This window comes from Lactuca virosa, chromosome 9 (genome assembly GCF_052849685.1).
Source record: "Lactuca virosa cultivar CGN04683 chromosome 9, Lactuca_virosa_CGN04683_v6, whole genome shotgun sequence".
Taxonomy (NCBI): Eukaryota; Viridiplantae; Streptophyta; class Magnoliopsida; order Asterales; family Asteraceae; genus Lactuca; species Lactuca virosa.
Window position 1 is genome coordinate 201,164,498 of NC_136434.1, and position 16,630 is coordinate 201,181,127.

The 16,630-nt window shown below is 33.9% G+C and overlaps 2 long non-coding RNA genes across 8 annotated transcripts; both read right to left on the bottom strand.

Moving 5' to 3' along the window:
* Positions 1-1,176: 1,176 nt before the first annotated feature.
* On the bottom strand, positions 1,177-3,128 carry LOC145138624 (uncharacterized). The gene is made up of 2 exons (XR_013721629.1): positions 2,693-3,128; positions 1,177-1,376 (listed from the first exon to the last, which is right to left on the bottom strand). It is a non-coding gene; the product is annotated as an uncharacterized LOC145138624 (long non-coding RNA).
* Positions 3,129-6,008: 2,880 nt separating this feature from the next.
* On the bottom strand, positions 6,009-9,402 carry LOC145141275 (uncharacterized). 7 transcript variants are annotated; one of them, XR_013722557.1, is made up of 8 exons: positions 9,161-9,402; positions 7,872-8,002; positions 7,724-7,791; positions 7,463-7,647; positions 7,266-7,303; positions 7,051-7,130; positions 6,361-6,876; positions 6,009-6,206 (listed from the first exon to the last, which is right to left on the bottom strand). It is a non-coding gene; the product is annotated as an uncharacterized LOC145141275 (long non-coding RNA). The 7 variants fall into 7 exon arrangements; XR_013722559.1 differs by having other exon boundaries at positions 6,361-6,434; positions 6,799-6,876; positions 7,724-8,002; XR_013722556.1 differs by adding an exon at positions 9,005-9,069 and having other exon boundaries at positions 7,724-8,002.
* Between the last annotated feature and the right edge of the window lie 7,228 nt (positions 9,403-16,630).

Below are 16,630 nucleotides of genomic sequence, written 5' to 3' on the forward strand. Positions count from 1 at the left end.
TGTTAGAATATTGTAGTAGATTTGTCAGATATGTAGAATATTCTAATATTCTACTAGAATATGTAGAAAATTGTATTTTTTTTTTTTTTTTTTTTTTTTTTGGTATTTTTTTGGTATTTTTTTTATTTTGTTTTTTTTGGAAAATATAAATTACGAAATAATATTTGAGAAAAAAATTCGAAAATTTTCAATTATTTTGCATTTTAAAAATGTTTTTTTATCTACTAAATGAGTGGCTAGGATTGCATCTCACGGTCTCACAAAATTAGGTCGTCTCACATGAAACTAACCTTATATATATATATATATATATATATATATATATATATATATATATATATATATATATATATATATATATATATATATATATATATTATAGGGTTAAGATCGGTTGAGAACTCATAGTTTCCTGAGAACCTGAGAACTAACGGTGGAGCGTTAGATCAAAATTAACTTATTAAGGGCATGATTGTAATCTTACCGATCTTATGTAATGTTTATTTTTTTGTGTTATTGAACAAAATTAACATAATAAATCAAATTTCGTATTTTTTTTTTAAATAATTTTTGATTTTTAAAAAAAATTGGAGATTTTTTAGTTTTTTTACAGAAAACGTTAATTTTTTTAAAAAAAATTGAAAAAAAAGTAATTTTTTTAAAAAAACTGTAATTTTTTAAAAAAAAAACTGTAATTAATTAAAAAAAACTGTTTTTTTTTAAATTGCGTTTTTTTCAAAAAAAAAAAAACTACAATTTTTATAAAAAAACTGCTTTTTTTTCAAAAAAAAAAAAACTGCAATTTTTTTATAAAACTGCTTTTTTTTAAACTGCATTTATTTTCAAAAAATACTGTAATTTTTTCAAAAAAAAACTGCAATTTTTTCAAAAAAAAAACTGCAATTTTTGTAAAAGTAACTGTTTTTTTTTCAAAAAAAAAGCAATTTTTTCATAAAAAACTGCACTTCTTTTCAAATATATATATATATATATATATATATATATATATATATATATATATATATATATATATATATATATATATATATATATATATAACTAGAATATTTATAAAAAAAACCCTAATATTTTTAACAAAAAAAAATCAATGTTTTAGGTGCATATATGCATATTTTTTCAAATGCATATATGCATATTTTTATACTATAATATTCGTACGTAAATCATAAAAAATCTTATTTTTATTAATCAATCTATAAACATAATAGTACAAGTATTCAATTCGATACAAAATAAAATATAAAAAAAAACTACAACGATTCACAGTGTTATCATTTCTTCATATCAAGATTTCCATATTTTCTTCAATTTATCACTTTTCACATCTTCAATATTTTCCAATAATTCTTCCAAATCTACAAAAAAAAAAAAAAAAAAAAAAAAAAAAAAAAAAGATGATTAAATCAAGAACACTCACAAAAATGCATATGTATATATCATGTAAGATTCACATTTGATTACGTAATATGATATTCACATGTGATTCATATGTGAATTACATGTGATTTACATGTAAATCAAATATAATTCACATATAAATCACATATAATTCACATGTAAATCACATATTTAAATATGATTTACATGTGATTCACATGTAAATCACATCTATGTAAATCACATATAGATGTGATTTACATGTGAATCATATGTAAATCACATGTAAGTATGTGATCTACATGTGAATTACAAGTGATTTACACATGAATCACATGTAAATCACATATTTACATATGAGTCACATGTAATTCACATATGAATCACATGTAAATCATATATAATTCACATGTAAATCACATATTTTCATGTGAATCACAAGTAATTCATATGTGATTCATTTGTGATTTACATGTGAATCACATGTAATTCATAAGTGATTCACTTGTGATTTACATGTGATTCATATGTGAATTACATGTAATTCATATGTGGTTCACATATGTATCACATGTAATAAACACATGTCAATATCACGAAGGTTATATTATATTCATGTAATAATCACATATGAATAACATATATAAATATATTCATATCCATAGAAAAGTAAAAGCATATGTAACCGGTCGATATAAGTTATATAACCACAAAAAAACCAAGGAGCAACTATGTCATAATTAAATTCATAATAAATTGTTATCACGAATAATAACTCATCAAATGAAAAATAAGTTTATGTTAATTTCATAAAGCATGAGAATGCAAAGGCACAATTATGTCAAACAATTGTGCATTAAAAACCATTTTTAAACCATGCCACAATTAATCGTTGATAATGGTTTTGATATTTACAATATACATTTTGTTGAAGATTTATCAAAATGCTTAATAATTCCAATCAATGTGAGGAAAAAGGAACATTTTCTAATTATTTTGATAACAAATATGAATACTAATTTCTAGAAGACAACAAATCCCTTTCATTCAACAAACTTTTCCTAATTTTTAATGAATTATGTAGGTTACCTAGGAAATAGAAACTAAATTGTTCAAGCATAAGTTTATGCGAAATCAATTCGTGATCGTAGACAATTCACTCCATATGCATAACCAATTGAAAATTAATAAGTGAAAATTAAATTAAAACATAACTAATCGTGAACAGATAAAAACAATACAAAATCAATTCAAATCCAGCACACATATTAACGAAGGAGAAGAAGAAGGACACCTGATTAGAAGCGCTTCCTCAAAAACTTGAATAATATCACGATAGAAATAATTGAAAACTAATGACGCTCCAACAATTGGGTTCACCAAACCAACAATCAAATTCAACGACTCACAATCAATAACAAGAATATATCTACATCTGGCAGCGTAGAGAAGAAGTTGAAGAGATTTACAGAGGTTATCAGTTGAATTCGTCGGTAACTTCACTGTTGTCCTTTTTTGAGAACGGTTACTTCCGGGAGGGTTACGCCTCCATATTCGTGGTTGAATCGTGGAGGAAAGCGATGTAAATCAAGGATGTGTGATCATTGAGAAGACAGACGACGATCTGGATGCTGGATGGCGTTGATCTAGAAGGCGGAGGACTCCGATCTAGAAATCATATGGATTAAGAAGCGTGTGTGTGTGTAGAGAGAGAGAGAGAGAGAGAGAGAGAGAGAGAGAGATGTGAGGAATAATGAGAGAGACGATTTCATAATATAAATTAGTTAATAAAATTATTTGGAAATTATATTTTTAATGACTAATATGCCCTCGTGATCATTTTAAAAAAATCTAAGATACCATTAAAATTGTTGATAATTATAAATCTGCCATTTTTCATCTAGACCATTAAAAATTTTAATCTAACGTTCTATTTTTAGTTCTCGGGTTCTCGGGAAACTATAGGTTCTCAAATGATCATTCCTATATATATATATATATATATATATATATATATATATATATATATATATATATATATATATATATATATATATATATATATAAGAAAACGTGCTCGACAAGAATGATTAAAATTGGTTAAAAAGGGCCACATCCATACACATTTGTTATTTCGCGAATAAGAGAGCGCAGCGCACATATTTAGAATCGATTCTTTGTAATGGATTAGTATCGATTCTTTATAATGGTTTTTTTATATTCTTAAAGTAATTAATCTGCCATTGTATTCTCGAATCTCTTTTGACATTTTTTGCTCACTATCAAAGTCTTATCTTTCAAACAATTTGCCCGATAAATACATGACTTGCATTTTAGGAAAGATCAGTTAAATCATGTGAGAATGTTAAACTTTATATTGAGCATCAAATGATCATAAAATCCATAAGAAACCAAAATTCGACACTTTAATTAGCCTTTTAGCTACTCTCTTATTTTCGTATAATTACTTTATGTTTTTGAATGCATGTACATGTCCATTTAGAACCAACTTTGTTTATTGTTAAAAACCTTGGAGAAAAAAAAAATGCGAGTCTTCATTGGTATTTTTACTCGGAAAGTTTTTTGTTGTTAAGACTAATTATGGCCTTACATAGCCCGTCAAAAGACCAAAAAAAACATATGATTTATTTGTTATTACATATGATCCTATTTGTATGCCTGCATTTTTAGTAAAAAAAATTGTTTTCAATTGGTGGATAAATCTGAACCACAAAATCTCTGTTATTTCTCCCTCAAAATCTCAAATTAGTATATACCCATTCAACAACTAACCAAAACGATAATACCTACAGATCCTTTTTTTTTTTTCATTCATCATTTTTCATTATCGTCTCAAAATGAGCAAAATGGCTAGTCATTTTGTGTTTCTGATCATTTGGGTTTTGACCTTAGCTAGGTTTGTAATGTCATCATCCATGGACTTGCCGGGTGAGTTGGATTGGGTTGTCCCTAGTCGACTCTCTCGACTAGCAAGAGACTTTATTGATCCCGAGGAAGAGGTCATGATGGAGTCTAAAAATGTTCGACGTGTCCTAGGTGGACGGGGTTACATCAGTTATGGTGCCATGCAGAAGAACAACGTTCCATGCAGCCAACGTGGGCAATCTTATTACGACTGTAATAGCAAAGGTCAAGCTAACCCATACAGTCGGGGTTGCAACATTATCACTCGGTGTGGTGGCCGTTGAGACACATAGCACAATTAAAATAGTATTAAAAAATAATATTACATTTTTGTATTTGCAGTGAGATTTTTTCTTACGCAGTTTTTTGTTGTTTAACTGTCGTAATGTACTTCTTTTTGGTACAAAGAAATCGGGAAAAAAATGCCATTTTTCATAAGAGAGTCTGGCGAACTTAATTTAGGTTGTTTAATAGGAGTGTTCATTTCAAAATGAATTGTGTTGGTTTACAAACAAAATTTTAAGGGTTGATTCACTAGCTATAATTGGTTGTACATTTCTAGTGTTTTGCTAGTTCCATAATAATAATTCAGCCATTCAAAAAAGCCATTAAAATCGTATTTTACGATATAATTCTAGTACGAGTTTTAGATTTTAAATCAATTTATATGTTCTTAAAAAATGGTAAAGTTGGTTCCATATATACTTTGATTTTATTTTAGAAATAGGACAAGTCTTTAATAAATTTATTAATTAGTCTATTTAAAGTTTTTTTTTTTTTTAAAAGTGATAGAATAACCTAACTTATTAAGTTATCTCGATGTAGGATATATGGTCATTTCTTTGTGCGAAAAAAGAACCAATTTCAATACTAAGAAATAAAGCTATTTTCATACCGAGAAATAACCATATTTTCATAGTAACTATATCTTAGTATAGAAAATGACCATTTTTTACATTGAGTTTGTAGTGCTATTTCTTAGTGTGGAAAATTGTTATTTTTGTTGAAAATCAGAACCAATAGACACGCAATGAAACCAACAAATAATATTGAGAATTATACGTCAATTACTTGCGAATAATAAATCCAATTATTATTAATATGATTACCAAGTTTCGTCCAAAAACCAGATCAATCCTTCTCGATTATATCTTATTATAAGAAAGGTAGAAGAAAAATGTCCAGTTATTAAACGAAAGTAAACGCAAGACAATAATGTAAAACTAACATGTTGATGGCTAATCTTGATCTTAGAGAACTTCACAGATCGGACTACTACAAAAAATATGTCATATAGTGGCACACAAAAAGTGCCACTAAAAACACAAAAAAATGCCACTAAAGTTTTTTTTGATAATCAGTGGCACACATAATAAGTGTCACTAGAAACGCTTCCACTAAAATCTTTTAGTGACACTTTTTGCTTTTGTCTTTGCAGGTTTTTATACTTTTAGTGGCACTTTTTTATTTGTCACAATAGAAGAAAAGTTTTTTATGGCACATATTGTGTGCCATTAAAAACTCATGTGATTTAAGAGTTCATGCTATTTTTAGTTACACATTTTAAGATTTTAGTGGCACTTTTATATTTGCCACAATACATAAAGATATTTTGTGGTACAATTTTCGTCGGTAAATACTGATGAGATTCTATATATTTAAAAGCTACTTATATCTACATAACCTTTATCTAAAATATAAAATAAAATAAATAATTAAATTGTAGTACATAAAAAATAATAAAAACTCCAGTATTTTCATCAATATTGATAAAATTTTTGAATCTAAGAAAATGTCAAATACGGCTAAACATTTGAAAAAAAAGAACCATCTATAGATCATTGGGTACTTGAGGAGTCGCTTGCAATGGCTCGTAGGGAAGCCTGCATAATAAGAACATACAAAAAAAATATAACAATTATTGTTCTGCTTTCAAAATAATAGCAACATACTTTTAAAGTAGGTTGCTATGCTTTGAAAGTATAGCCACCTAAGCACAAAAAAATGAAAGTCATTTGATTTTTAAACTATACGCACTATTTTCATTTTTTCTTTTAGTTGTTGAGGGCACTGCCCTACTGCCAGCTGTACCTAATAGTCCTCACCATGACCTAATTAAGATATCAAAAATTATTATATCATGTACATGCTTTAGAAGAGTATGTTGTAAAATCCCAATGATTATTAGATTTGTTTTTTTAACTATGATAATTACTTCTATATATGATTAAATACAAATCTATGCAACACTGTTTCATTTTTTTCTTAAATTATGTAACAAAGTGGTTTTTTGTTTAAGAGATAAAACCACAACTAAATTTAAGATCAAAACATTCAATATTGCACCAGTAATCTTTATTCCATAATTTAGGAAAAAGGATCCACTTTTTGTTGCATAAATTAGGTAAAATTTTAACTTTGTTTCACAAGTTACGAAAAAAGTGAAACTTTGTTGTATAAATTTTATATACAAACATGCAGTTCCTGTTGAAGAACCGGATGTGAAGGTATGAGGTGCTGCCTTTACAGCCTTTACAGATGAATAAGGACACCCTACATAAAAAATCAATAAAGAGTATTTTGGTCATTTAATATAATTTTCATTCCAATTAATTTGATAGATTTCCAAACCAATAGAAAACAACAAAAGAATGGAATTGAATTCCATTCCATTTCTTGCCAACCAAACGCATGACATATTTAGTTCTTCATATTTGAATTTCTTACATTTTCTAGCACATAGAACCTCATTTACAAAGATTTCAAATGCCTCATATTTAGGAGCATCAAAAGGGTCTAGACATTCACTACAATTTCATATCAAAACCCACAGTTAGAATATATAATATAGGATCTGTATTTTTTACTAGAAAATATGAAATTAAAAAAGGACAAAACATGTATTAAATGAAATACCTAAGCATTAATAAAAGGATACATACCTTTCAATTGCCTATGATTTGCTTAAATTGGATAACACCTGGAAAAACATATTCAAGATTTTGATGAGTATCCCTAAACCATTACATGTTTAGATCTTTAAGAAGTTAGGAAGTTTATAAAAACTGGACTTCCATAAAGAAAGCAAAGGACAAAAAAGTTATTTCATATATAAAAAAGGATGAAAAAGGAAACATACATCATGACAATGGTCCTCTGTCCATTTACTCTTCTAACCAAGTTGACGCGAGGTGAAAAAGGAACATCCGACTTTGACACTACAATCTCAATCTTCATAGGCTTCTCATCTAATTGTACATTGTTGTAATGTTTAAAAGCTTGAAATGCATTACTTCTTCTAGAAAACATCACTTCATATGTTCCCTAAATAAAACAACAAAAAGAATTAAAAAAAATATCTTTTTTATCAAAGAATTTGAGACTCTTTAGTTACACTTACATTTGGATCAACACTTTTGTCATATTGAATTGCATATCTATTCAACTCTCCAATCACATAAAACAGTTCTTGGGATAGGGCCCAAATCAATTGTTAACTTAATGAAAATATATAGAAACAAATTTGTGATAGTTGATAGTTTTTTTACCCTTATATCTTCATCAATGACTCCAATTTCTAAATTGGAGACATAATTTCGTAGTATTATCCATTCCTGGTAGACTTGCTGCTCTTAGGCTGTCTTCCAACAAATCACGTTGCCATGGCAATGGCTTGGGTCTGCGAAAATATTGATGCAAGCATACCGTACGTCAGCATTATAATACCATAATACAAAAATATATATATATATATATATATATATATATATATATATATATATATATATTCACCATTCTTCGTGAGCTAATCAATTATCATGATTCATGGTATCTAGAACTAATCCGAATCATTTTTTTTAAATAAAGATTGGATCTTGAGAATTTAATGATGTATCTTTAACACTTAACATAAATCAAAATACAGGTAAGGATAGTTGGGAGTTGAAGACTAAACCTACTCCTTAAAACATGTGAGATAATGTACAGGAGAAAGCTCCAGTCCTATAGTTCAGAGAATAAATCTCTTTTGTAGAAACTTCATGTAATTAGGAGTATGACAGTAGGATACTCCTCCCTCTATCAAGACTTTGACATTGAGTCTAAATATAGCCATTTTTTGGAGGATATAAAGTACTATATATATGAAACAATTGAACCATCAGTATACAGAAACTTCACAAAAGAGTCCCATGTATCATTCTACTCCAGTAGTGTTCATATAATAACAACTGGTAATACTAAAAGACCGATATTTAATTCCCGGGCTTATCTAGGCAAATAACTAAACCATATCCAAGGTTATTCAAAAATACAATGTTCACCATAACACTTATGACCAATAGCTAATACTTATAAGACGCTAAATTTAAACATAAATGCACTTGCAGATCAAAGATGTAATTTCATAGAAAAGGACCAATGATATAGATTCAATTCAGATATCCGACCCCAAACAAATCACAATTAGAACAACAACATCGATTTAATATGATACCTAATTTGCGTCTATGATGCTATATCTATAAATAAATCAATGCGTGAAAGAATCTAACCCGAATCACAACATATATGAAATAGATCTTTAAATTTAGGGTACAGAAACGACAAAGAATCACTTGCAGAAAACATATGCAGACATCAGGAAGAATTTAAGGCATAAGTTCTTCAGATTTGAACATACATGGGTTTGCCTCCGGTGAGAATTGAATTGAAATCCTTAGGGTTCGTAGCTACTTCCTTTCACAACTATTATGTTGAAATTGGAACTACATACGAGTTTAAAATTGGCAGAAATTACTAGATCAATGGAGGTGAGTTTAAAATTGGCAGAAATTACCAGATCAATGGATCGTACATCCGAGTGTTATGTGTGTATGTTGGGAGAATTCGAAGCTAGGAGCAAAAGATGAAAAAATAATGTCGAGACTAGCAACGGTGAACAAATGTGACGGCGACGATGGATGCACGCGACGTCGGCGGTGAAGCAATCGACGATGACACATATGCAGCAGCAGTGACGATGGTGACGCTGGAGCAGGGGCGATGACGTTAGCTGAAGATTCGGTTGAACTGATTGTTTGAACTTCGAATCATCGCTTGGGATCAAGCGATCGGTTTTAAGAGTGGGAAGGGGTAAAAGTGTAAAAACAAAGGAAAAAGTAAAATTGTAATTTACTCTTATTTTTTTATAATAATCTAATTATATAATACTTTTAATAAAATAAAATATGATATATTAATATATTATGTCACTAATAATTATAAATATTAGTGAGATAAAATGGGAAGTGCCATTAAATCCATTAATTTTTATGATGGCACATAGAATATGCCACTAAAAACATGGTATAGTGGCACATTAAATATATGTCATTAAAAATATATGCCATTAAATGACATTTTGTTTGTAGTGGACTCATGTCCTTAAAGGTTTTTACTTCGCTTCTATCGGTTGTAAGCAACAGAGTAAAACTCCAGGACTTAATGCAGATTACCGAGTTTCCAACAGCAATGGAGAACGATAAACGCAAAGTGAATACTGAGAAACTGGGAAGAAATCGCCAAGAATACTGAGAGGGATTTGAATTTCGTGTGTCAAGTACGACTCAGGGAGTTGTATTTATACGTGTCGAAACCCTAGAAGGCAATAAAAGGGACCCTTATGGGCCGGCCCCCTAGAACCCTAGGGCGACGACTTGCTCTCCAAGCAAGTCATTTTCTAAGCCTTTTAGAACATTTTGTTGCCTTATTCACGAAGTCAATGTTGGTCAAACGTTTGACTGGATTGGTCAAACCGACTTGACCCGAACTCGTCAAAAATAAAAGCTCCTCAGCTCCCAGCAACCGATGCGTCGTGCCAAGTGCGCCTAAATCACGCCATTTTGCGCATTGTGGCATCGTCTAGGCTAGGCTAGGCGCGCGCGTGGGCTTGGCCTATTCATTTGATCCACTAAAGCTTTTGAAGGCCTATCAAGGGAAAAACCTTATAAACCCACTAAATGTTTCTTCCCCCACCAATATGGGATAGAGGAAACTTGTCAACTTGCAATATTTCCTCTATAATTTCCAACAATCCCCCACCAAGTTGGAAAGTTTCCTTTCACTCAGATGCATGATGTCACTTGGGTGTCACGAAGATTAAACCCTAATTTAATGAGAACAAACAAGAAGAGAACAATTTAATGGTATCCTTATAGGTTTAAACCATGAACCTTGTGACCTCTCCGGTTTACCCCCACACATCAGATGTCGTCTTTGCGTTCTCCCTGAGCGCTAATATGGTCATGCGCTATAAATCCTTTAATAACCCTTTAGAAGATAAACCACTAATCTTCACTTGAGGCGATACCACCTCTAGATCATATAGGCAAAGTTTCACAACATCTTCGTTGCTTATATGTCTCCAAAACTTTTTTAAGAGCCTTGACTCAACCTCGTTCTCGGTAACGACATACTATCCTACCTCACATGGATCTATCATTAATGATAGTACCTTCTATCATTAGTGACTTTGTTGTTACCCTTTAAACTTGAGAATTAGAAGCATTAATGCCAAGTTAGGTTTCCATCACTAAGAAATTCTACTGTGGTTTTAGACCCATGACTCTCGTGGTAGATCTAACCAAATCCCTAGTTAGAGGTTTGGTAAATGGATCTGCCAAGTTCCTACTTGTCTTGACATAGACAACCTTAATGGTACCACTTTCAGTTAGTTGTCTCACAAAATTGTGTCTCAGACCTACATGTCTCGACTTCCCATTATATACCGCATTATATACTTTAGACAGTGTGGCCTCACTATCACAGTACATGGGTATAGAAGGCAATGGAATATCCTACAGAGGGATATTGTAACGCCCTATATTTCAACCCAAATTTTTTCAATTAAAACTTTAAGTGTTTATTCAAATCACAACTACAATATCTTAAAAAATTTATCAGAGTATCATTTAAAATTTATCATGTACACAAGTCCGCATTGATGCGATGCTATCGAGCTGTGCCCCTCATTTATTATAAAAAAAAACCTGAAACATTTAAACCACTAATCGTAAGCACAAAGCTTAGTGAGTTTCCCAAAATACCACATACAACACATCACAAATAAACAGCTATGGGTTATCAACAACCCTAGGGACTATCAGCAGTCCTAGTGGGCTAACAAGACGCCCGGTAGGTTATTAGCAACCCTGGAGACTATCAGCAGTCTCAGTTACATATAAACAGCATAACACAATAATAACAGCTAGACCCGGCTGGTCATCACATATACTGCTATTCTACCACTCAGGCTCATAGAAACATGCAAGAGTCACAAAGACAGCTAGCATCCTACATACATAATGTAGTGAGCCGGCATTGGTGCCTTTGACTCATGAGCACCGGGAGAAGACTCACCTCAAACAGCTGTAACAACCAGATAAATTCTCGAACTGCCGATCCGGGAAACCTCCGCACTAAATATCATCAAAATAATATCCTAATTAATAATCAGGACATAAACGGCAAATCAGTCCCTGCCCAAAGTCACCCAAAAGCCTCGAGTGGCCCAAAATCCCAAATGGTGCCCAAATCCCATTATGGGTCCAAACCCCTAATAGTCCAAAAATGGCCCAAAACTCTGAAGTCAACAAAAGTCAACAGTCTTGGTCTGTACACGGAGGGTACAACTCTTACGCGGGGCGTACTACTCGAACCAACGTGATCGGGAGTCGTTCCTGACTACGCAGGGCGTAGCCATGAGTACACCCAGCATACACGGTCTGACCCTAAACTCCCAAATAAAATGTCTTATTCCTTTAAGACACCTATTCCAACCTCGGATTTGGCCTCTAAAGAATGTCTTAATCCATAAAGTCTCTGACTTTAAGCCTTACTCTCTAGTATGCCCAACGTGTGTTGCCTCTGTCCCAACTCAAAGCCTTACTTAAACGGATGAAACCCTAAAAAATAGGGTTTGGCATCTCTTACTTCGTCTTTCCTTTAAGTTATCCGTTTAAGTAAGGCTTTGAGTTAGGGTCAAATTTGGTGCTTTTTGATCCCTAAATAGGGATGAAACCCTAAAAAATAGGGTTTGGCATCTGCTTGCGTAAGCCCGACGTACTCTCTAGTACGCCCAATATACGTTGCCTCTGTCCCAACTCATTTAACGGCTTACGCCCAGCGTACGCGGCTTAGCCCAAAATCCTCAAAATTCAACCTGTCATAACTTCTTCGTTTCAACTCTTATTTCGACAATCTTTATATCCATGGAAAGGTATTGAGAAGCTCTACAACACTATCTAATTACTTTTTCCTCAAAACACATCGAATTAAATTCCACAATTTATAAAAGAAGTCTGAAACACTACTTTCCCATTTTACCCTTTGACTCCAAAGCACAAACCGAACTCTTAGATCACACAAACTACATTACCCACATCCAAATGGGTCTAAACCTCTCGTTACCAAAGCCCGAAGCCTTATGATACTTGATCTTCGGGTCACGGCCCGAATTATGAAACGACACGAAACAGTGTGTTACAACTCTCCCCCACTCAAATTAGATTTCGTCCTCAAAATCATTCCTTACTATCTCTTCTGTCGAACCAAACGATCCTGACTGAACTCCCTGAATTACGAAGATGACTGGGAAAGTCACCTCACTCTGATATCCATCTACTCTTACATTACTTCCACAACCACACACAAACCTGGTGAATGTTACGGTTGCTCTGCAGTCTTACATCACGTCCACAACCACAAACTAACCAAAAACACTGCGAGTCAAAACCCTTCCTACCGGTCTCTATCAGGTGTTCGGGTCATGCTTCAGACCCCAAAGCCTTCATCAGACAAGAACAGGCAGAGAGGTCCTAACACAACCCTCGACCTGAACCTAGCCATGAGTCCATATCATTTGCTCCGTTGCTCATCACTGAACAAAGAACATTATTCCTTGCTTAACCCCACCCTTCTCGCAACCAAAACTGGCTCTCTAGTTAACTTAGGATGATACCATGTTGACCGGCCTTCCCAGTTAATCCTTATTCCAACAATATCTTATATGCACCACCCGATTAGTCGTTCAAGGCCCTGCTGGCCAACGGTAGTCTGCTCCACACTCACAATCCTGACCTATCATGGATTCTTCCCAGTCTCAAGGAACTCTGGTGCTCCCTTCAGGTATACCGATCCAAAATTCTAATTATGGGCACAAGTTCTAAAGTGGCTCGCACCTGGAACTGTCCCCAGCATCCCCAAGTGACCATCCATCACTTGGATTCATCTACATTCTTAATAAACTCGTGATCATTGAATTACCAATCCATCCCACACTCTCCCTATCCAAACACTACCATACTCAGCTTGCTGAACTCAGATCCCATGACCAAACACTATCAAGTGCTCACACCCCAAACTAGATGAAGCAATGTACTACTCTCGACAAAGATTGTCGTATCCAAAGTACCTTCCCTTGAAACAATTCCACATTCTTCTACAATCCCAAATGATGACAAGGAACCCAAAAGACCCACAACTGGAACAGATAGATAATCACTTCAATGTTCTTCCTCCTACCAAAACAAACCCGAGTTTGCTATAGACCATAATTCCACAATCCAACAATTCAAGGCAACGTACCCAGAAGCCATGATATACCATAACAGAACATGAAGATTGGTTGTCACAATCAGTGAGCTTTAATTATATAACTCAAAACCTTTGAAGCATCCCCATACATTGAAGATAAACGAGAACAACAAACGATCAAGAATGCACTAACAACAACCCGATAATCCGAAGTTTTCCACTGAACTAAACTCATGCAGGACTACACATACCAAATTCTGAAATTGATTGACAGACCAACGATAGCAATAATCTATACCCTAAGCTAACAAATTCTTTAGCAACCGACACTTGACCGGAGAAACTTAACCACCTCTTGACCAGTTCATCAGCATCCCCGAAGGGGACCATTGGCTACAACGAGCTCTTTGACCAATAGCTTCCTTCCACAAAGATAACTCGTTTATTCTCGAGCACATACAACAAAGGTTAACTTGGTTTACACCCCATCTTGACCATATCTTGAACCAAAGCCCTGTATATCCGGACTATAAATCCCTATAACCCATTCTTATGAAACCGCAAACTCAAACAGATCGATGATCTTTCTAGTAGCATGCCCAGTTCTTCCCCACTTGGGTTCGAACTATCACCAACTGTCGTTGCAGACAAACCAACTCATCCAGTTTCATACCATCCCTGACTCTTGGAATGTATAACACAATGCAAGATAATCTCCCAGATAAAGACCCAGCAACTCAAAGACATTCTGAATCTCATATAGAGACCTCGGAAACTTTCCATACCTAACCGCTTCTATCATCAAGAATCTCATGCAGATGTACAAGCAATAACTCTAATATCCCATTCATAGAATAGATTCTCTATCTAAGAACAATTGGACTACCACAAACTCGCCTCTGATTCCCTGACCTTCACTCCATCGCGGCACGCAATCATGCAACATGAGGCATCATCCTCATAGTCGAGACACAACAAAAGTTGTCGTTCCCGATTCACTTTTCCTGATCATCTGGAACAACCTGCCTGAACACGCTCTAATTGAACTCAAGGAAAGCATACCCCTGGTCCTAGTCTCCACGAAAATAACTCTCTTTACACACATGAAAATTATTGGAAGAACAGAATCCTCATCATAGAAAATGACATCATAAGCCATCGGCCGATCACTCAATCTCAAAACTGCAATCCTCAAGCTGCTCATCCCAACCGCTCCCTCACTGAGTTCCACGAATCAGACTGAAACTACCTCAAGTAGGTCCCCAAGACCTCGAAACCAACTACTCATCTAGGTCTTTACCATTCAACCCCAACTGACATAGCCACTAAGGCCCAAACAATCACCCAACCCGTCTTCTTCCCGGACAACAATAACCGAAAAGCTGATAATACCTAAAATGTTGCAACAGATTCATGGTGCCAAACCATGTTCCTACCCTCAAACAGCTCCTTAGAATTTTCAGGGCTTTCCTTGATTCGAGTACGGATCCTGTGTTTTCAGTAACAAATTGAATCAATCTCAATCGATTCAATCCCTTTACCACTATACACTATTTTAGTGTACAAGCTTTAGGGTTATTTATTTTTTTGGCCTCTACAACCACCAAATTTTGGCGCCATTTTCGGGGATTGGTTTATTTTTAATCAGTTTGTTTCTCTATGCCCAGATCTCATCGTATAGGTACTTTAGTCTACAATCCAGAAATTGCAAAAGAAGCAAGGCGTTTGGAAAAGGAAAGGAGAATAGAATGTGGTCAAATTTCTGACCATAACGTGGACCTGGAGGTTGAAACCCCTTCCTCTAGTAATACCGAAACTGAAGTAGATCCTGATTCTAGCCCCGACCCTCGCCAAGAGATTCTTGAAACACCACCCCTACAACAAAATCCACCTATGATAAACCAAAATCCAATGGCGGAAGGAGAAGAAACTCCCGAGATAACCTTTAGATAAATGATGGAAACCGATGACAAACAAACTCCAACCGGTATCAATTACCCCGTTTTGGAAGGAGGCTCAGAATTGAATTCATGCTTAGTTTATCATCTTCCAACCTTTTGTGGATTAGACAAATGAAGACCCTCATAAGCACTTGAAGATGTTCCACATCCTTTGCACTAGCATGAAGCCACAAGGGTCAACTGATAACCAAATCAAGCTAAGGGCATTCCCCTTCTCATTGGCCGATAGAGCAAAATATTGGCTTTTTTATCTTCTACCGGGGTCGATCAACTCATGGACCGACATAGAAAGAGCTTTCCTTGATAAGTTATATCCCGCCTCAAGAGTCTTACGTACTAGAAATGAGTTTGTGGAATCTATCAAGGTCAAAATGAGACTTTCCATGATTATTGGGACAGGTTCAATAGCTTGTGTTTAAGTTGCCCACAACACCAAATTCTGGAACAACTCCTCATTCAACACTTTTATGAGGGATTTTTGCCAATGGAGAGAATACTTATTGATGCTTCTAGTAGTGGAGATTTCTTTAGTAAAACTCCTCAACAAACAAGACAACTCTTCAACACCATAGCCACAAATTCTCATCACTTTGGCCCCTGCCAAGACATGCAGAGAGACATGCATCAAAAGGTTAAAGAAGTGGAAACATCAAGCTTAGAGGCACAACTTAAAGATTTGACATCCGTTTTTCAAAAGTTAGCCATGGGAGGAACTCCACAACTGATGGTTTGTGGAATATGTGCAACAATGGGACATCCTACGGATATGTGTC